Consider the following 21,867-nt stretch of genomic DNA (forward strand, 5'->3'; position numbering starts at 1 on the left):
CCAGCAAAACTGTTTGTAGATACAGACAAGAGTATTTAAAAATGTATATGGAAAGACAAAGGAACTTGAATAGCTAAAAGAATTTTGAAAAAGAAGAATAAAGTGAGGAATGAGGCCATCCAATTTCAAAACTTTTTATATAGCTACAGCAGTCGAGTCTGTGTGGTACTGGGGGAGCAATAGACACAAAGATCAGTAGAATAGAATAGAGCAGCCAGAAAGGGATCAACATAAATATGTCCAACTGATTTTTGACAAAGGAGCAAAAGCACTCCAATGGAGGAAAGATGGTCTTTTTAATAACAGATGCTGGAGCAATTGGACACCCATAGGCAAAAGAGAAAAAACAAAAATCTTTGACCTAAACCTCAGACTTGACATAAAAATTAACCCAAAATGGATCATAGACCTAAATGTAAGTTGTAACTTATAAAACTTTTGGGAAAAAATTACAGGAGAAAATCTTTGGGATTCAGGTCTAGGCAAAGAGTTCTTAGACTTGACACCAAAGCGTAATCCATAAAAGGAAAACTTGATAAATGGAACTTCATCAAAATTAAAAACTTTTGCTCTGAGAAAGACTCTGTTAAGAGAATGAAAAAAACAAACAAACAATATCGTTAGGAAATAGGCACAAACGCATGCACAGATCACTGAAGAGGATACATAGACGGCAAATAAACATATAAAATGACATTTTTATACAGTTAGCCACTAGGGGAAATGCAAATTAAAACAATAAGATATTACTACATGCCAATCAAAATGGCTCACATAGGAAAAAATGATTAGCACTGAATACTGGCAAGAATGATGAAAAACTGGATCACTTGTACATTACTGGTAGGAACAGAAAATGATACCGTCGCTCTGGAAAACAATTTGGCAGTTTCTTTTAAAAACTAAACATACAACTATCATACCACCTAGCAATTGCAGTGCTGGGCATTTATCCCAGAGAAATGAAAATTTATCATACAAAACCTATATACAAATGTTCATAGCAGCTTATTGGTAATAGCCAAAAACTGGAACCAACCCAGATGTCTTTTCAATGGATGTATAGTTAAACAAACTGTGGTATATCCATACCATTGACTGCTACTAAGTAATAAAAAGGAACAAATTATTGATAAATGTGATAACCTGTATAAATCTCCAGAGAATTATGCTGAGTGAAAAGACAATCCTAAAAATTTATATTTTGTATGATTCCATTTATATAACATTCTTGAAATGACAACGTTATAGAAATGGAGGACAGATTAGTTGTTGCCCGTGGTTAACGGGGGAGTAAGAGCAGAAGGGAGGTGGATGTGGTTATAAAAGTGCAACATGAGGGATCCTGGTGGTGACGGAAATGTATTTTATTTTGACTCTATCAATGCCAATATGCTGGCGTTTATATTGTAGTATAGTTTTGTAAAATGTTAACATTAGGGAAACTGGGTAACCAGTACATGGGATTCACTGCATATGAATGTACAATTACTTCAAAATAAAAAGTTAAATTAAAAAGTACATATATGTAAAACTTTCTATAATAAAACCCTGATAAAAGCCAGCATTGAATAGGAGAATTATAAACCAATCTTGTTCATGAATATAGATGCAAAACTCTAGGTAAAAATACTCAAATCTAATTCAAAAGAATATTAAAATAATATTTTCTCTTCTTAGCATAGGATTTATTTGATGACTATAAAGAGTTTGATATTAGAATATTTATTAAGCAAGATCATAATATTAAATAAGCTTAAAAAAATTATCATACTAATATTTTCCAAACAGGCATTTGTGTTAACTTCACTGGACTAAGAGGTGGCCAGAGAGCTGGTAAAACATTATTTCTGGGTGTGTCTGTGAAGGTATTTCTGGAAGAGATTAGCATTTGATTCAATAGACAGTGTAAAATGTGGGTGGGAATCATCCAATCTGGTGAGGGCCAAAAGGAACAAAAAGACAAAGGAAGGGCGAATTCCCTCTCTCTTCTTGAGCTGGGACATCCATCTTCTCCTATCTTTGAACAATGGAGCTCTCGGTTCTCGTGCCTTCAGGACTCCAGGACTTAAACCAATGGCCCCCAGGTTCTCAGACCTTCGGAGGCCTGACCTTCGGAGTCAGACTGAATTATACAGCCAACTTTCCTGGTTCTACAACCTGCAGACAGCAGATTGTGGGACTTCTTGGCCTCTATAATCGTGTGAGCCAATTCCTATAATAAATCTTCTCTTTTATGTATCTATATATATCCTACTGGTTCTGTTTCTCTGGAGAATCTTGACTAATACAGCATTCAACAAAATCCAACATCCATTACTTACTTAAAAAAAATCAACAGTATGGCAGAGACTGTTATTATGCATCAAATATTTATATGCTTCTTAACCTTCCCCAGTTCCCACGAATCTAAGTGGTCTAGGTGTGTGACTAATTCTCACCAGTTGAAATGGAAGAAAGAAGTTAAGAACAGTTGTGTCCTCTCCACATTCAATCTCATTTAAGTGGCTGAAAGCAAAAACCTCAGAGCTCGTAGAGTTAGAATTTGGAAGTACCATGGGTCCCCGGGACACACTATTTGGAAAAGAAACACAAAGGAGCCTGACCTATCAGGTAGTATGACGTGAGCAAGGGATAAACCTTTGTTGTGTTAAGCCATAAAGATTTCAGAGTGTACTTGTTATTGCAAGATAGCTTTGTGTTACCCCAACTAATATAACTAGAACAACTCTCAATTACCATGATACAGAATATCCATTTTGAATCAAAAGACAACTCCATATTTAATGCTTCCTAAACCAAAATCCCACAAAACAATGGCTCTGTGATCTTTGGAAAAATGATTTATTGCATACCTGATCTCTCTTAGTAATTCAAAGTGCACATTTGCATTTTAAGGACTGAGAAGTCCTATAGAAAAGAAATCTCTATACCTATATTGAACTTGATATTTCACAAATGTATTTGACATCAGTAATCTCTTAATTAGTGGCACATGTATTCACCAATGTATTTGTATTCTACAGAATAAGTTGAAGAAAATAAGAGACTAGAACCATTTCCATGAGATTCAGAAAACAGACAAAAATATGCACTGTTTTTGCTGGACTAAGATTTGTGCACAAGGAGTTTTATCATAGTTTTATTTATAGTATAAAACAAACAATATATAAATGTATATATCTAAGTAGAGATATATTTAAGCAATAAATATATATGCAATAAATATAAAACAAATTAATAGTGTTTTCAAACAATATTGAACGCCTGGAAAACACCATGTGTTGCTAATTTAAGAAAACAGGATACAAAACTGTATGCATAGTATGGACCCAGTTAATATATACACATACTCACACATATACAAAAATAATACACGTAAGTATTAATGGTGGTTATCTCGGGAAGCTGGAATCATAGGCAATTTTTCACTCTAGTCTTCATCCTTTTCGATATTTTAATCAGAAATAATAAACATTATTTTTAAAAAGAGATATAGAAATAGAACAGTTCCTACCTTACAAAATTTCTGCTTTGTCCTTCAGCTGGCACATTATTATTAACAATAATGCTTATTGAGCAGGAATAATCTCTTTTCAGCATGAAACATCTCATATTCATGCAAAAATAATCTTAATACTTATTATTTTTAATGAGAGAAATGTGCTCAGGTTGAACAATTCTTATCAGATACTTGATATAAGTATGTAAAGGAGAATTTGACTTTGTAAAAACTGTGCTGTACACCAAAATGTTACACTCGCCAATGAGGAATGGAGAAGAAAAGAAAGGATGGCGGCTGGCAGCAAGAGGGGTGGACTGAAGATTCAGAGGGTCCATCCTGAAGAGTATGGCCTAGAAACAGGTCCCAGTGTGGTCCAATAGATTCTCACCATCACTACCAGCACTACCAACACACACACACACACACACACACACACGCACCCATTCATACTTCATAATGTAAGTTTTTATAAGGCCCATTTCCTTTTTCTGTTCCGTGACTTCTTTAAAGTCTGCAGCTGCCCAATTTCTCCTTTCAGGATCTTCTTCATCTAAAATTCCTCTGCTAAAATAAATATTTGAGAACATTTTCACTGCATCATTTCCAAGACAAATTTATGGCTGACTGTAACTTCACTGGAAGTTAACTCACTGACTATTTCATCGTTCCCTTGGAGCCAACTTCAGGGCATACTTCAATACTAAAAGCCACTCGGTGGATATATGTTGCCTCTTTAAGTAACATTTCTGCCACAGCCTCCAGACTATTGTTTTTTTCTTTTCTCTTTTTTTTCTTCATTTCTGCCTTAATTTTTATTTGAACTTTGAAACTCTGATATGTAACATCATAAATTGTATTGGGATATATATTCCCTCACAGACCTTATGAACAATAAAATTGTATCTCCTCACAGAATTAGACAGCTCAATGAAATAAGCTTATACTAGTCCCATATTTTGCTCCTTTTCACATATATTCCATTTTCAGAGTTACAAAATAGTGTTTCCGAGATATAACATTGTGCTCTCTTTTAGAGGTCTTTTTAGTTCGGCTTCTAAAACAAAAAAAAACAGATCCATTCGAGCATGCACCTACATTTCAACCTTTTTTTTTTTTCTTTAGATTTTTCTGTAATAAATACATGGAAAACAATCTTTGTCTATTCATTGAATCATAGGATAATGTAGAGGGAAAAATACAGCCTTGCAGTCAGATCTGCGTTCCAGCCTCAGCTCTACTGAATATTTTTAATGACTCTGTGCTACATCATTTACTCTTGCTAAGCATCCATTTGTTTTTCTGCAGTGAAAGTATAAAACTTTCTGCCTTACAGGTTTTAATGATGAATAAACGATGTTAATTAAATGTGCTATGTATTTATCGTTGTTAATAATTAAAATTTTCCCAATTATTTTGATTCTAGTTTGATCTATTATCACTAAAAAATGCTATTCCCATTGTGTCTAACAGATTCCAATGGAATTTCACATAGCAAAAAGTAAGAAAAACTTGCCACCAGGAACAAGTTGTAAAAAACATACTTGATTTTTAACTTCAAATTGCCCATTGACTCTTCTAAGTCCTAGACTGGAGGCAACCATTTTTTAAAGGTCATTTGTGATATTTCCAGCATGAGGTTTGCAAAATATATTCTTAACGCATCTCTAATGACTCCCACAACAGAGTTACCTGGGAAGGCCTACTGTGGGCTGGATATATATATATGTAATACGCATATGTATGTAAGTACACAATGACACATACATATATATGTAGGCTGGATGCATATATATATGTGTGGATAGATGGATAGATACATTATAGATAGATCATGGAGTCTTCTCCCTTTTTATTATTAGCTGCTAAAAGTGAATTCTGCGTGATTATATACACCCATGGATTGAATACTTTATGGATTATTGACAACAAATTTTTTAATATGACTTATTTTCCTCTACCACTTACCTTTAGATAAGTGCTAAGGATAGGTAAATAAAGTTTATTATAGTGACTAATACATACTCAAGAGGACAATACATTATAGAAATCATAAAATGTGCTCTAAAGGCACCAAATTTTACATGTAGATTAGCCAATTTTTTAAAAATTTTCTGTCACTCTCTATTAAAGCAATAAGTTGATAGTTTTCTAGGAAATGAGATTGCATTTTCGTCTATCAGGCTTTCATGTTGCCAGTTTCAATTGACCATTATTGTAGCAAGATGGCAGCCTCCACTTTGAAGCTAAGAAATGCCATTGGGATGGAGTGAGAGGCTGCTTTAAACTACCATGAGTAGGTTTCATAGTTTGTTGTGGGAAGGGAATGGAGGCAGTTAAGTACCTAGTATAATGTCAGCAGACGTACTACTGAGATGCATCTATTTTGACCTTTGTTCACATTCCATCTGCTCTAGTGACTAGGGTGAGTTCACAGGTTCACGGTGAGTCAGGCTTCATTTACATCCTCAGAAACATTTGCAGTTTGGAATACTTGACAGTAACACGCCCCAATGTGGAAACCTGGAGTGAGCGAAGGATTTGTTAAAGATGTTGCCATGACTTAGGTAATATGATGGAAGTAATACAGTGAAGTTTCTGCACTGAAAAGACCTCAGTGTCCTGAAGTAGCCCTGGAACCAATCATGCCATCATAAAATTGACCCCTGGCCAAATCATGACACATTCCCAAGACAGGTGAAATCAATTAAAATAAACATCAAGAGCAAACTGGTAAATGTGATAAGCCATACAACTGCCCCTCTAAGTAGAGGCATACAGAAAGGGAAAGGAACAGGATTACTCCCTTGCCTGAAGGATGGAAAGGGAATCTAAGAAAAGCACATCTGGCAGGGATGGAATTGCATTTCCAGGTTGACATCTACCTGTAAAACTCTGTCATTAGGATCAAATGATAGAAGCACTCCATTCTCTTCTACTGCTTCCTAGTCATAAGAACCATCCTAAGCAGAATGAGAGCAATTGCCCCTATACTGGAAAAAAAACAATCAATCAGAGTCCTTACCAGCAGCTACCCATCGCTATGTGCTCCATCTCAGTCTCCTTAGTGGGTTCCTCTCATCTTTTTTTTTAATCTCTAAGAACTGGAGGACTCAGTCCTTAAAATCTCTTCACAATCTATATTTAAATAGATGCTTTATCCAATCCCGGAGTTTTAAATATTATCTATTCATAGGAAAAAAAATTTTTTAATGTCTAGCCCTGAGCTCTTAACTTCAAACCTACCTACTTGACATCTCCACTTAAATATCCAATAGGCATCTTAACCTTATCGTATCCAAAACTGATTGTTTGATTTTCCCTTCCCAACCTACCTACCCTGCAGTCTTCCTTATTTCTATAATTGCCATCTCTATCCTGCCACTTACTCAGACCAAAATCCTTGCAGTCATTCTTGCATTCCTTTCTTTTATCAATAAATCCTTCAGCAAAAGTGTCAGCACTTTTTTGTGTTATGTCCAAAATCCAATCACCTCTCAATGCTTCCACTGCCACCACCTTGGTCCAAGCCACCAATAAGTCTTGCTTGAACAGTTGACTAGCCTCCTAACCAATCTCACCAATTTCACACTTGCTTCCCTACAGACAATTCTACAGACACAGCAACCAGGATGACACCTTTAAAACATAAGTCTCACCATGTCATTCCTCTATCTACAACCCATCAACGGCTCCCCACATCATTAGGAGTAAAATCCCAAGTGCGTGGCGCCAGGGCATATAAGGCCTTGATTAATCTAGGATCCTCCTAGGGCTCTGCCTTCCATTTCTGCTTTTTACCAGCTGGCTTTACCCCAGCCATCCTGGCCTCCTTCTTCTTCCTCAAATGCTGCAAGCACACTCCCACATAGGGGACCTTGGATTTGCTAGTCCCTCTGTGTAGAATGCTCCTGCACCAAGATGCTCCTCACTTCCTTCAAATTTCTACCCAAAGGTCACCTCCTCAGAGAGACTTTTTGTGATCAATATGTTTCCCACTTCTCTTGCTTTGTTTCTTATCAGAGTAGATATCATCAGATATGTGCTGTGTTATTTGTTTATATTTTTGTTTTTCTTCTCTGACTAGAACATGAGCTCTTTGAGGACTGGAATTTTGTTTATTATAATCACCACATTGTGCACAGAATGTGACACAATGCCTGGCACAGAGGAAATGCATATTTTAAATGAATGAGCATATCAACACAGTTGCTGTCTTCAAGGAACTCAGTAGGCAGTAGGGGAAATCAAGATATGCACAGCCAGCTGTAATGCAAGCCAACTGTGATTAAACAAATTACAGGATAGCACACGGGAGACAAAATTAATTCTAGCTAGGGTTAGGGAAGGGTCAGAGTTTTCTCACACATCCAGACATTTGGACATACACGTAAGTATTTGAATTAGGCTGAAATAGATCAATGAGATGTCTACAAGAAGAGACATGGAGACCAGCATGGGCAAAGGGCAAGAACTTGAATGCTCCGAAGTGCTCAACATATTCAAGGAACAGCAAATGATCCTGGGTGGCTGCCATCTGGGAGCTGAGCGAGAACAAGGGGAAGGAGACGGGACTGGGAAAATAGAGTGAGCCAGATTTTGAGGCGTCTGGAATGCAGTGAAAGCGATGTTGTTTTATGCAATCAGGAAATATTTGTTAAGAACCTACTCTAGGCCAGACTCTGTGGTAAGTGCTGGGGATGTAGAAACGACATCCAGTCCCTGTGTTCAGGAAATGTACAATGGAACATAGGATATACAAATGTGCAGACAAACAACTGTCACAAAGCATTACAAGTGTCATAGCAGCCATCTAAGGGGCAGCACGATGAAGGAGTGAGGACTCTATAGTGCAGAGGAGTTTTCCAAAAAGATTTTATGGAGGAGGCCATGAGTCAAAGACTTTTGAGTTGGAGAGCAAATGACGGGATCTAAATTTTAGAAAGATTGCACAAGTTAGGGTAGGCGATTGATTGGAAGGGAGAGAGCCTTACAAAATAGGTAATTCTCTTCTGAGTAAAGACTAAGGAAAGCCTAATCAAATTACTTTAGACTTGGAAAGACATCTCAAGCCTATCCTCCATCCTGGTGAGTACTTAGCTCCTCAGAGATTTCCTAAAGTTACACCAGTTTCATGTGGGTAAAAGAAAAGGCAATCAGAATCCTCTTACCTGATAATATATTACAACATTTCTCTTTAAGTTAAGACATGCAAGAAATCTAGAAAAAGCCATGCAAAAATGCCCAAGACTAGCGTGGAGGAAGAACAGATGAACCAGGTAGAGGGTGGTATTCCACAGAATGCTCCTTCATAAGGGTATAGTCAGTTACATCACAGCACTGGCTTTTATCATTTACATTCCTTGTATATTCTCAATAGATTAATAATAAACAAATAAAAAAGAACTTGTAACATACTCTGCTCCCATCCTTCTGCAAACCCTCTTCATGATTTCAAGATGTTAGTTCTGACGAGTTCAAATCATACTCATGATAATTAGTATTTGACACTTACAGCCTCTTCACTAACAGTACATGTTGTTCACTTGTCAACATATAGTTGCAATATAGAAAATATTTATCGTATGTAAGAACCACATTTTGAGTCATTTAGGAACATTTTGATAAGCTAAACATACTGAAGGATGCTTCCATCACTGATTATTTTTTCCCTCTGAGCTATTTCTATTTTGTTAAGATGTAAGTTTATAAGCTAAATTAATTTTCAAATTCTTGCATTTGTTGGGTTGAGTCCCTCTGACCCAGAGAAATGGAGTCATAAAACTAACTTGCTGAGTTTAAAAATTTTAAAATGAATTAATGTAATTCTCACTCATATGACTATATGAACACATTATGTGTCTTTTTCCGGTCACTACAAATGTGTGGAAAAGCATATATCATTTTTCCATGTAATATTCAGTATATTTCTCTTTTTTCCTACAAAATCTAAGTAAAGTCCAACGAAATTTTTATTCAAATGCTTATTTTCTCGTGGAAATTCAAAGCCTGTACATTTCTTTGCTTTCTTACAGTAATTATTTTGATTTAGGATTAAATCAAATGTAAGATTTCTTCTCTAGACCAGCATGAATATTTCCTTTCCTTTGATGGTTGGGGTCAAGTTCAAGTGTGGATGGCATCTGCATTCATTATCTAATCGAGAAGAAACATAAGCTTGAGGTGTAAGGACAGTCACAGTTGTAAGTTAAAAAAGAGTTGTTTGTCATCGTGAATTAATTTTAGAATATTTAAAATCTGTCCTGACCTTTTAAACTGGGTCTACGGGTATAACCACTTTGACACCTATTTATTATGAACTATGAGTCTCACTCTGTTTACCTCCCAAAGTTACCAGGTCTAAAACTCGGCCAGGTCATGCCACCGTCCCTTCTGGGTAGGCAGCCAAACTCCTAGGCTTTAGTGGCTCCTGAGTAAGCTTTTCTGACCCCATCTGGCCGGGAACTCTCACGAGGGAGCCTGCAAACACCTGCTCATGGCCGCTTGGCAGCTTCTTCACAAATATCAGCTGGAGATAACGTGATATGTACAGAAACGGTCCTAGAGTTCTGGGATTTTACAAGGCAATTTGATAGAGAGCCACTCAAAATAAACTGTGAAAGTAAATAAATACTAAGTTAAATATACTTGGAGACATGGCATTAGAGCATATTCATAGAAAACAATTCTCCTCGAAGCAGATTCCCAGGGCTTCTTTGTCCCAGAATTATCTGATACATTATTACAGTCTGTAGGGATGTGCGTAAAGAGTATTATGGTAAAAATTTAGTGAAAACAGTACAAGCCTGTGAGAAACTTCAATTGAGTTGAAATACGCAGAGGGATTAGGTCAGAGAAAGATAAATGTATCTTTAAGCAGTGCATGCCTGAGAAATTATGCATGATCAAAAGTCTTCCCACAGCCCCACTTATGACTAAATATCCTTAGCATGAAGAAAATTACAAACAGGTACATTTCTGTATTGGAATTGGAAATGAATAGTTTTCTATGTTTCTTTATCTTCTGACATTTGTATAGTCCTTTATAGTTTGAAAAAGAACTTTCACAAGCATTATTTTCTTTGATCCTTACAACAACCTGGTGCAGTAGGTAAAAGATTTTTTAAAAAAAGAAAAAAACAGACTTGGGAAAGACAAGTTGTAGATTTGCTTGAAAAACAGCGTCCTTGACTCCACTCACAGTGTGTGTGTCTGATTGCAAATTTTTGGCTTTCCAAACAAACTCAAGAAATTTATGAATTTCTTATGATTTCAAAAGCCCTGTACTTATTTCTTCTCCCTTTAATTAACAAGAATAAAAATATAAGCATCCAAAGAGCATGGTATAGTCAACACAGCCCAGTGTGAAAGCTTAGACAGAAAAATGTGAGGAAAGAGAGCAGAGCCAATGTGACACGGGTGGAATACATTTCCTGCAGTGCTGTGTTGCTAGAAGATATCCATAGGTTCCTGTAAAGTCAAGTTTGAAGAAACATCTGAGGAAGTCCTCTATACAAGGCCTATTTTTATGAAACAACTGTTTTCTAAGGTCATGCTCCTCTTTAGGAATATTTCAGCATTAAAACCCTGATTTATCTATTATTTACAATAGTCATTGCCCTTGAGTGTGCATCTGTGTTGAAGAAACATTCCATGGCAGATAACCATCTATTACAGACTTTAAATGTACCTGTATTTTCCACTAGAGAGCTCTACCTCAGTGTTCTTATGGGCATCTATAATCCAGTCTTTTAAAACTAATCTCACTATCTTTCTCCTCTAACTGAATTCTACTACGTCCCCTCTCTTGATAAATGGCAAAACTCTTATGTAATCTCCCAAGCTATCAACATTGTTCCCTGGACAGGTTCCTTTCCCTCTCATCCACATATCACTTACACCTGTTAACTTTACTTCCATGATAGCCCACTAATAAATGCCCTTTGCTCTAGCCTCACTGCTGTTATTTCAGTCCACATGAAAGGTAACAAGGACCTGGAACTCTTGTAGGGGCTTCCTTACTGACCTACAGGATTAAGTCCTAGCTCCTAAGCATGGCATGCAAGTCTCTTGCTTTACGATCCAGCCCCTGCCTAGTTTTCCAAACCAGGCTAACTTAATTCCAGTCACAATGAACTTCTGACAGCCCCCTAAATGCTATACAGTCTTGTTTCTCCACACTTGTGCTCTTTTTGTTCATTCTGCATGAAATACACTTTCCCCGACTGTCTGTCTCCCTCTATGTATGTTGCAAACTTTAGCTTAAACATCACCTCCTCTGTGAAAACTCCTCTATTCTCACAAGTTAGCTGTCCTTCTATGCCTCAGTTACTCTTGCTTTAATTATTATTATTCTTATTATTGATATTATTAGATTTTTGTTTAAATTTCTTTTCCACAGTTTTCCCCTTCATTAGTTTAAAACTTGTGCACTCTGCACTTATTATTCACTTTTACTCACTTCTGTCCCAAGCACCTAGCATATATAGTAAACAATAAACCTTTGTTACATGAATTGATGGTAAATGATTTTTTAAATCTCCAGGAAATTTAAAAAAATTCTTTACAGTGGCCTAATATCAACTTGAATATTGTTATTGCCAAAAAGCTCTAATCTAAATCTATGTTTTTTAAATGTGCAGATAAAACAAAAACTAAGAATAATCACTATCCTACTGGCAATAATTATTACATTAATCTGTATCCCATACAACTTTGGGAGGAACAGACTGAGCCAGATCCTAAATTAACAGCCCAAATAGACAAGAAATAAACAAAAGATGATTTACATGATGATAATAAAAGTTTTCAATCCATCCCATTCATCTTCTAATTTATGATATTACTATTGGGTGAAAGAACACCTACTTGAAAGACTATACTGAAATAATTATCATTGCTTCTCTTCCCATCCGGAGTCTTGCCTCCAGGAAGCTCCGTAAGAATCAGTCTTGGGGCTTTTCCTGGAAAGTTGTCTAAATGACATCTCAACCAAGGAGCCAATGTGTTATTCACAAAATATATGCCGGCACTATGATGGGGGGAATAAGATTCAAAATTACTTTTACTGGAAGGAAAATATTCCTACAAAAACAGAAAAAAAATTAAATGTACAAATGATAGTCTCTTAAGGAGTAAAAAACTAGCTGTAAAAATCAATGTAATAAAGAAATAGTTGGAAACTGGTTTTTAAAGGAAAAAATGAGAAAAAAATTAAAGTTGAATGTGAGGTTTTTTTGTTTGTTTATTTGTTGGTTTGTTTCAGCAGGTCAGAAGCCTTCAGATGATGTCCAGTGTAAGTCATCAGGCTCGCTCTCAAGGAAAGTGGATATGAGGGAGAAGGTTCAGGGAAGAATTACAAAAAGCACTTAACAGAAGGAAAAGTTAGAGAATTTTAGGCTAGGGAAGAGATGCCAAAATCATAGCAAGGGGATGACTAATGATTTCAGATATATTAAGAAGTTAACATAAACGGCACTCAAATTCTCCATATCAATGACGGATCAAAACCTGAGAATATTGTCAAAATCAGTGAAGAAGAGACTGGACTTAGTAAAAAGAATCACTTGACTTTGTGAGTGATTAAACTCTAGATGACTACTGAGTGAGGTTATAAAACCTTCCGAGAAGGACTGAAAACTATCTATTTTAAAAGAGTTAAGCATTCAGTTTCCTGCAGGAAGAAGGATGCACCATATCTTCTTTCATAAATATTTCCAGTTCTATGAGTTAATGACATTATCTTATATTCGTCATATATTTACATAATGTCCTGAAAAACCAATACACTCTATATTTATTTAATATTCTTAAGTTTCTCCTCCAGAGTACAATATCGCAAGAAGTTTCAACTTTCCCCATAGAAGGCATGTTTGATGCCTTTGACCATTTTTGTGTCCACCAGCCTCCTCAATTTCTCTGCAACTTCTAATAAATTTGGAGCACCGAAAAATACACAACTCTTCCACAAGTGCCCAGGAAATGCCAAGTCAAAATAGACAGATTACTCCATGGCTTCTGCGTGTCATACATCTATTAATACATCGTAGGATCATGTTCACACTTTTAATAACAGCACCAGCCTGCTGACTCACATTTGGGCATGTTTCTACTTCCTTTGTACCTACATAATTATTCCCTTTCTTGTGTCAGCCTGTTTTGTTTTGTTTTTTTCCCAAATCTCATCCTATTTAGCTTGGCCCACTTTTCTTAGTTTTCAAGGGGCTGTTGAATTGCTGTCCTGCCTTCCGTGTATCAGTAATGCTACCAAAATGAGGACTTTCTTTTCTAACTTTCAAATAATCAAAGCGTAAAGAAGGTCAGGGGGAAGCTCAATAATTCTTTTCGATTATGTGCAAGGCTCTCTGCTAGGTGTTGAAGTAAGACAAACATGGTTCCTGCTTCCTGAAAGATTACAATCTATCAGAGATAGAGATAAGTCAATAGAAAACTACAACCCTCTATGGTAAGTGCTATGATAGGAAGGGCATACAGCAACAGAACAAAGCGAGACTGCGAGCACAGGGGGAATTATGGGTCTAGATGCCATGGCTGCATGTTGCAGTACCACCTGACCTCCAAAGAGAAGGAAGTAGAAGAGGGAGAGGTGAAAAAGCTGAGAATTTGCACAAATATATACATTAGCTCCTTTAATCCTCACAACAACCCTGTAGGACAAGTACTGTTATCCCAACTTTATAGATGAAGAAACTCAACATTTAATAGGGTAGGTAACATATCCGAAGGTCACACACCTCTAGCTAATAAGTAACAGCACTGGATTTCCAATCCAGGTCTCTATGACTCCAAAGTTAATGTAGGAGACCATGCTGCTTTTCAAACATTCTCTATGCTTCTGGGTTATTAACAGAAATGCTACAGGGAAAGAAATCTAAAATTTCAGAAGTCTAGATATCTACTGCATCTTTTTTTATGGCATTCAGTCAAAACATAACAATAAACTGATTTGACATAAGCTGATCTCAAACTATTCTGATAATTTCCTGACCCTCTGAATTCAGGAAGCCAACTACCTGATGACTTGCTAGTTCTGTTTCCAGGGTCCAAAGATATAATAATGCATATATAACTTCCAGGGCCAATATTTCTTCCAGTTTTTAAAAAGTTATCATATTTTTCCGCCTTTGGGCATTCTTGTCTTCTGCAGAAAATACTCTACAGTTAATAACAGTTCAAAGCACTCAACAATTTCATAAGTAGCTTGAGTATCTATTTAGATGGTTCAGTGATAGTTTCCTGTCATAAGCAGGTAGCTAATATTTAATATGTATTCAAATAGGAAAAGGAAACAATCCAGGAAATCAACTTAGCACATAGAATTGTTTGGTAGATGATATCTGAAATTCTATGTTCAACTCCTGTCACTATCATTCATCCAACAAAAACAATGTTTAAGCTAATTCCTGCAATAGGTCACTCTAAAAAAGTCCTCAGAGCGAGAGTGCACCAACAGAAGTAGCTTGTCCCAGTACTGTACCTGACAGGGCATCTGTTCTCCATCTGCCCATTTCTCTCAATTCCCTTGGCTCAGAGGATGATCCAATTGCTACTAACACAACCACATCCAGCCCTCAGGATTTCCTTGATAGATCATACTCTGATAGTTTCCTAGAAACATCTACTCTCTCTCCCCAAAAACCTACCTACATTCCATTTAAATCTGGAATTTAAATTGGTGCAGCCACGTTAGAAAAATCAGTATTTACTAAAGCTTAACTTATACATACCCTATGACCCAGCAACAGAAATGCCTACATATGTTCACCCAGAGATATGCATCAGTATGTTTATAGTAGTGTGATTTGTCATGTCCGAAAGTGGAACTTATCCAAACGTCCAACTATAGTAGAATGAATAAATTGTGTTGTATTCACGCAATAGAATACTTTACAGCAACAGGAATGAATAACTACAACTACATGCAACAATAGAGATGGATCTCATAAACTTAGTGACAAGTGAAAGTTAGACCCCAAAAAAGCACATACTGCATGATTATATATATGTGAAGAACAAAAAAGAATTGTTACCCTTAAGGAGGGGTAGTAACAGAGAAGCAGGATGAGGAGGGCTTCTAAGATGCTGATAATATTCTTTCTTAATCAAGATGTTGGTTAATTGAGTGTGTGCATTTTGTGAAAATTAATTGACTTACTTTTCTATGTCCATATTATACTTTAATAAAAAGTCTTTAAAGCCCCCAAAGGCTTGAAATTTTAAATAGCTAATTTTTGGAGAGATTACAATGGACTGTATAAAATGTTACTTGTGGGTTAGAAAAAGTTTTGAGTAAGGATCTACATTCTAAACCATATAGACTTAAATGTCTATTCCAGGACAGACCTGGATTCCTTGTTCTTCCAGAATTCATGAGATTCTCATGCCTCCCTACACATTGCCCCTAGTCTTTATTCTGGCTGTAGCTCCCCAGTCCACTCCCTCTGATCATAAATAATGTTCCATTTCTGCCAAAACGCTGCCCTCACTCTTGAAGGACAGGCCCTGGCCTGTGGGCCTTGAAAGGAAGGCACTTTCCAACTAGCCCCCAAATATTCTCCTTCTGGCCTCTAAGCATCTCACAGTGATGATGCAGTCACCTTCTTTGCTCTCCAGGGCACTTAGGGGAATTGTTCTCACAATGGCCTGTCTCTCTTTGACGTCTTTAGTTTGGCTCCTGTAGCAATTAAGAATAGGGAAGCTGAGCTGTGTCACATATTGTTTTAAATTCACCCAAACGTCCACTTGACCTTGATGGCAGATAATGCTTTGTTTTTGTTTTCACCATTTCCCAGGAGGGCCACCTCCTACTCACAGCTCATTTATAGAGCTGAGTCAGCTGACACACCTGGGCTCCCAAAATGGCCAAATTACAACTGCTTCAGGTTACCAGCCCCTTCCACATATTCTGGTTCTCTTAAGTCATCACTCAGAAGCCCCTCAGGAGGCTGCTTATCTAGAGTGACATGATGAAAATTTTATGATATTAAAAATAGCTTAAATATATCTTAGGAGAAGCCAACATAACTCTCCCAGGGAAAGGAAGGAAGGAATCTGACATTTAGCGAGCACCTACCAAGTGGAGAACGTTATGCTCGGTGCTTTCCCGTACACTGTCGTTTGTAGTCCTTACACAACCTTGTAACATGGATATTATAATCTCCCTTTTGCAGATGAGAAAATAGAGGTTTAAATATATTGCCCCAAATCACACATGTAAGATGCAGAGCGAGACATTAAACCAGGCGTCAGCAAATGTTTTCTATAAAGACACAACAATATTTTAGGCTTTGCGAGTCACCTAAGGTCTCTGTCACATATTTTTCGTTGTTTCTTTGTTGGTTGGTTTGTTTTTACAACCCTTTAAACACACAGAAACTATTCTTAACTCCTTGGCTGGATTTGATCCAAAGACGGTAGTTTGCAGACGCCTGTCTTAAGAAGTTGGGGGGAAATATGTGATAAAGCATGTGCTCTGGACTTTGGTCTACATTTAAACCCTATTTCCATCACTTACCAGCTAACATTTATGAAGAGCTTATAAAGTACCAGGCAATATTCTAGGTATGTAACACGTATTGACTTATTTAATCCTCACAACAACTCTGTGAGGAAGATGGGTTCTATTATTTCCCCACTATACAGATAAGGAAACTGAGGCCCAGAGTTGTTAAATAACTTGCCCAAGTCTACACACAGTAAGTGAGTGGTGTAGCCAGGACATCTAGCTACAAAGCCCATGTTTTTCACCACTATGTTAGTATTATTGAAGTCAATAATAAACTATCTGATCAGAATAAGTAATTAGATTGCACTTGTACATAAAGGGAAACTTTTTAGTTATTTTTAATGATCCTTTTAGCCTTGCAAGAAAAGAACTTAGTAACTGAGGCTGTTATAACTGAGACTGAAACTTCTAGAAGATGCCATCATGTAAGAATCTACAGGTTCATAAGTGTGCAAAGCAGAACCTAGACAGGGCGATTGTTCTAAGGCAAAAGGATAGACTAGATTGGAGTCCAATTAATCAAGGTCAAAGGGGCCCAAGGTGTAAGTTGTGACTCGGGGTGGAGACCTAGGCAGGGGATAACTGACAGGTATCCAGATGGGCAGGCAATGGGTATCAGGACCCGCAGCTAAGATGTCAGGCTGCCTGGTTCAGGTAAGCCCTGGAAATCTGAGATCCCCTATGTCCGTCCTGAGCGAGTAGTGAGGCTGACTCAGTGCCGAGCTGCAGAATCATTGCATGAGTAAGGGAAGTTCTTTGCCCTAGATTTGCATTGTACTCAGGAGTAAAATCTAGGGCTCATCCTAAAAGTCAGGGTCAGCTACATCCACCTACTGGAGTTAAATATCTATAGAGACAGGGACCCAGGAAAATCCTTCAAATATACAAATCTTAAATACAGTTCTTTAAAATCCAAAATAACAAATATTGCTATTTATTGTTATTGCAATTAACCTGTTATGAACCACAGATAAGTAATATAAAGTTTGGAATAAAAGAAAGAAAGGAAATTATAGTCTTGTTGGTGAGAAGTTGCAATGGCCTACAAGGGCCTGCGCGATCTGGCCTCTCACAGTCCCTCCACCTGAGACCATTGTTACAGGCTGTTCCCTTTCCCTGAAATGCTCGTCACCACCCCCTTCTTTGTAGCCTTTGTGACTGAGCTTACATTTTCCACTTTTTCTCTTATTTTTGGCTTTGTCACACTTACCAAACTTTTTAATTATACATATTTTTAGAGAGCTGTGTATTGCCTGTTTCCCTCGCTAGACCGGAAGCTCCATGAAAACAGAGAGCCTATCTGTCTAGTTCATCACGGTATCTCCACCCAGTGCTTAGCACTGTTCCACAAATTTGCCCTTAATAATTATCTGTGATGAATAAATCTCCATTGGCAGGGCACTGAAATGCCTAAATATTATTTCTCCCCCCAGACTGAACAAAAACTTCCCTGAAGCCAAGAAATATGTACTCCAAATACAAATTATCTGTCAGTAGTCTTATGTAACAATACCAGGAAAATCATAAGACACGGGATAAATAGAGTATCATCACGTTATTTATACCAAAATGTGCCACAAGTTCCCTGGGACAGAGAAGGGACTATATATATAACAAAAAGATTTTACTGGTAAACAAATAGCAAGAATATTTCTGCCTTCCACACAGTAAACATTATGCTTCTTTCTTTTTCTTGCTGATGAAAAAATTTACCAAAGCAATCAGTCCTGTTTTTCCCCTTCTATTTTTTGACTTGAGAAGGATATAATTTACTTAGTAAACTAGCTGGCATCCTTGGAGTACTCAAAGTCCACGTTGTCTATCCACCACTCAAATAGCAAGGGCATCTTTGGCATTCCAAATGCATACAAAGTAATCAATACAGAAAAAGGAAAAATTAATCGAAAGTTATGTAATCTTATACTCTGAAAAGAACCTGATTAAATCTCCATCGTTTGTAGCTATTTCTAATCTAGGATAGTGCAGGTGGTTACAATCTTTTGTGAGGTGACCTCAGGTGACCCAAGGATAGTTTTAATTGCTTATCAAATGTAATTTTATGAACAAGATAAAGATATTGTGGATGTATATAAAACACCTTTGAAATACAGAAAGCCTTTCAAGATGGGATTTTTAGTTAGCTTGCTACTCTTTCTTTAGAGTCTAATTGATTTTCTTGACATCTCTTTAGCCTGGCAAACTGCCTGCCTAAGTACTTTATCTGACCTTCAGGCTGTTTGCCAGGTATTGATCCAATACCTACAATGGCTGTGTTGTACCAGCTCTTCCAACTTTGATAAGGGCTAATGTACTAGCGCCAAGCAGACAGGAAGTCAATGGTCTCAAAATTTCTCTCATCTTCTTCTTCTATCTGTATCTTCCTTTCTTCTTATGCAAGAATTTCAGGTTCTATCAAAATCAGATCTTAAGCAGATCAGATGGACTTCTGGGCCTAATTTATCTTCTAGGAATTTTTTTAAAAATGCATCTTAGAAAAGCTCTCTAGGCAACAATAAATGAAAATGTTTAGAAATATTAGATCTCTTGTTGAAGTTAAAATAATATCATTAGTTGGTGGGTTTCCTTTCTAAAGAAAAGTAAAACTAAATATGACTGGGGCTGGCCCCGTGGCTTAGCTGTTAAGTGCACGCGCTCCGCTACTGGCGGCCCGGGATTGGATCCCGGGGCGTGCACTGATGCACCGCTTCTCCGGCCATGCTGAGGCGGCATCCCACATACAGCAACTAGAAGGATGTACAGCTATGACGCACAGCTATCTACTGTGCTTTGGGGAGAAAAAGAGAAAAAAACTGAGGAAGATTGGCAATAGATGTCAGCTCAGGGCTGGTCTTCCTCAGCAAAAAGAGGAGGATTGGCATGGATGTTAGCTCAGGGCTGATCTCCCTCACAAAAAAAAAAAAAAAAAGAAGGCTTTAAAACTAAATATGACTTACCGAGAGGCTTAGGGAGGATTTAGACAAATTGCATTGCAAATGGTGAAGAGAAACCAGGTAGGAAGGAGTCTCAAAATCATGTCATAAATGAAACAATGAAAGAAAATGGGATTTTTAGTTAACCTGAAGAATGTGATAACTTTCTTGATAATGGGGAGAGCAATGTGATAACTCTATGAGATTAATATCTATAAATTAATGTGACTATAGGTATTAATTTGTAGATAGATCTCATGTTTCTCACAGTTTGCCTTGACAATAAACTTGTCGAAAGCATTTTCGTTGGACAAATGGCCCTGGGCCGGCCGGGGAGATCCTCTCCAACAAAACACTCCAATTACTCGGCATAGGATGGAATCCTTGGAGATGGAGAAAACAAAGGACCTGAAGTAGAATCATTGAAATAAGCCCCTGGGAAACAGAGAGCCTTACTGAGAATATATTTTGTGTTTTGAAGATAATTTGAGATAGAGCAAGTTGACTGATTCCCTGGTACAGAGCTGCTACTGATATGCTCGGCCCTTTGTCATCTAACTTCAAAAAAATAGTTGGAAGTGTCACCCAGGAAAGTCCCTAAAACATTTTCCATGTCTAATGCTTTGTTTTTAAGTTGTGCTCGCTTATAGGAACCAAGGCAGAACAATGCCAGATGGCCAAACGGCTGAACCAGTCCAAACCAGAAAAGTTCAAGATGGCGATGGGGTGCCATGCACAAAAAGAAATGTGTGCAAAAGGCACTAAGTGCAAGAAGGGAAGATCTGTGCGTGCCCCAAATGCCCCCACCCCCAGCAGTGATGCGGAGATCCCTCCTCTTTTGCATCATGTAAGAACCCTGCTCACTTTCCCTTTGGGGAGAAGGTGTTTTAGAGCACAAGCTCTGCCTCCTCCACTCATTGATCAATGAATAATGTTTCTGCTCTGCTATTCTGAACCCTGTCTCATTCTATTGGTGCAAGCAGCTCTGCGCAAAAGGACCCACATGCCAGTCACCTGTCCCTTAGGGCTCCAAAACAGAAGGATCTAGAGACATCATAATGCCTTTGTGTGGAGCAAAATGGTGTTGACTGGTGCCTAGTTTATCTGATCTAGGTCTTTTTGTAGCTTAGAACAGAAAGAAAGCCATGAAAATTTTACTTTTAAGTTGCCAACCTGAGGGAAGCAGTTAATACTTAGAACAAACAAAAAATGCACATTCATCATCATACACCACTTCGGGCAATCTACCTTCCAAAAAGTCATTCCAATTAGCTGAATGGTGCCTAAATTGATGGCTAGCCATTGTTGGAAAGGGGCAGTCCCGCAAAGCTGACATAGGTGGAAAAATGCAGAGGGTTCCGCAGAAGTGGCTGAGAGTGGAGGAGGTACAGAAGGCGCAGAGCTGGCATGGGTGGGAGAGGTGCACAGAACCCCACAGGGCTGGCTTATAAGTGGGAAACATGTAGAGGATTCTGCAGGGCTAGTGTGCATAAGCCCAAGGAAGCTGTGTTGAGCAAGTTGCTGCCTGAGTTATATTAGTCTCCACTCATACCAATCAAGAGCCACTGAAAATTTAGAGTAATTCCCTCTTTTCATCCATTAGGTTCGCTGGCCCAAACGACATTGCAGACAGGTCTGAGGAAAAGACTTTAGCTGCTCCTAAAACCATGGGAGCTTTTTGAATCATAAATACTGAAGAGCCGGGGCACATACCATCAATCCACTAGGAGAGGCAAGGGGAATGCCTAAGAAGAGAAGCAATATTTAAGTGAAACCAGAAGAGGGGTAAGCAGTGTGAAGGCCTAGAAATGCCTTTGGATAATTGCACACTCTATGCTGGCATAGAATCCAGATATTGACAGACCGTTGGACAGGAAAACTTTAGCCAAATCCATGACTTCTGGGGAGGA

The sequence above is a fragment of the Ceratotherium simum genome, chromosome 9, assembly GCF_057802395.1.
Source record: "Ceratotherium simum simum isolate JZ-2026a chromosome 9, ASM5780239v1, whole genome shotgun sequence".
In the NCBI taxonomy this organism is placed as follows: Eukaryota; Metazoa; Chordata; class Mammalia; order Perissodactyla; family Rhinocerotidae; genus Ceratotherium; species Ceratotherium simum.